Consider the following 2,020-nt stretch of genomic DNA (forward strand, 5'->3'; position numbering starts at 1 on the left):
TAGACAAAATAGATGAGTGGGACATACTAAAAATTAAAATTTTATGTGCATCAAAAGGCTTCACCAGAAGAGTAAAAAGGGAACCCACAGAATGGGAAAAACTCTTTTGCAATGACACATCAGACAAGGGACTCATTTCTAAAATATATAGGAAACTACAATACCTCTACAAGAAAATGACTAATAAACCAATTTAAAAAATGGCATAGGACATGAACAGACACTTCACCAAGGAAGAGATCCAGACAGCCAACAAACATAGGAAGAAATGTTCCTGATCACTAGCCATTAGAGAAATGCAAATCAAAACAACAATGAGATACCATCTCACACCAGCAATAACAACAAAGATCAAAAAAGTAGAGGACAATAAATGCTGGTGGGGGTGTGGAGAGACTGGGACACTCCTGCACTGCTGGTGGGACTGCAAATGGTCCAACCTTTCTGGAAAGCAATATGACGTTTCTTCAGAAGGTTGAAAATAGAAATCCCTTATGATCCAGCAATTCCTCTACTGTTATTTACCCACAAGAAATACAAGCCATAACATGAGTAGATATATGCACACCAATGTTCATAGCAGTACTATTTACAAAGCAAAAAGATGGAGGCAGCCAAAGTGCCCATCAACTGAAGAATGGATAAACAAGCTGTGGTACATAAACACAATGGAATACTATGCTACCTTGAAAAATGACAAGGAAGCTGCAAGCTACCGTATAATATGGATGAACCTTGAGACATTATGTTGTGTGAAATTAGTCAGTCACAAAAGGAAAATTACTGCATAGGACCACTACTGTAAAAGACTAAGAAAAATAACCCATACTAAAAAGGGGGTGGATTCTTTGCTGGTTGATGTGATGTGGGGGTACAGTAAGGGGAGGGAGAAAGTGGAGCACAGGGTAGGGAATAGACAGAGGATAGTTTGGGTGCTGGGGAGGAGGGCAATATTCAAGAAGGGAGAGGGGAATGGAAGAACAAAGCAGATGGGAGAACAATGAGGCAAGTTTGCATGGGATAAGTGGACAGAGATAAATAATGATGTATGCACAACCTTGGAACAACTGGGTTCTGGGATACAGGGATTGAAACATGGTTGGAATGGGAAAAGGGGCAATAATGTTAAGATGCTTGGCTGTCTTTTGAATCTTGGTTTCCCTGGCATACTACTATAAAATAGACACTGGAGGGGCAGAGAAAGGAATAGACAGAAATATCACCATAGAAAGTTTGTAAGTCCATCTTCTGCCTAAAACTGATTGGAATACCTAAAATGGGGCTACAACATGCCCAGTGAAGGAGGCTTCCTGCAGAGCCTCTGCATTACATAAGACCATAGGCGGAATCCTAAAGCACATCCAGAATCTTCAGAGATGGGAAATTTCCACTTGAAAGGACGAGCAGACCAGCCTGGAACAGCTAGGAGAACAGAAGATACTTGAAAGAAAGACCTTCAGGAAAAATACAAAACAATCAATATAGGCAGACCAACTGATTACTACAAGAACAAGCAAGTTGCTTGTCCAGGAGACATCAAGGCAAGTGGTTGGGTCCCCTCAGTGCAAACCTCCTTCCAAGACTAAGTCTCAATGGGAATACATGCTCTGATTGGTGATGACGTTCATCACCGATAAGGGGAAGTGAGGGAAAAACAACAATGAAGCGGCGAGCTAAGCCCTACAGCATTCAATAGATACCTGTGAACCTGGGTGGAGACCCAGTTGGCCAGCAGTGTTGCCAGACCTGGGAACTCTTGGGCCCAGCATCGGTGCCATATCCACAGAGGACCAGAGTGGAGACTGAAGAATCCAGCTGATAAGAAGCAAGGGCATATGCACAAGAACACCCACACTTGCAGATAATACCCACTTGACCTGGCTTCAATGACTGGATGATCAGAGCTCAACTAGAAGAAGAAAGAAGAGGAAAAAAAGCATCATCTGATACAATTTGATGAACTTGACCTACACCTATGGATGCAGTAGCTCAAAAGAGGGAACAAATCTTTACAGCAAGG

This window comes from Chrysochloris asiatica, unplaced genomic scaffold, assembly GCF_000296735.1.
Source record: "Chrysochloris asiatica unplaced genomic scaffold, ChrAsi1.0 scaffold00017, whole genome shotgun sequence".
NCBI lineage: Eukaryota > Metazoa > Chordata > Mammalia > Afrosoricida > Chrysochloridae > Chrysochloris > Chrysochloris asiatica.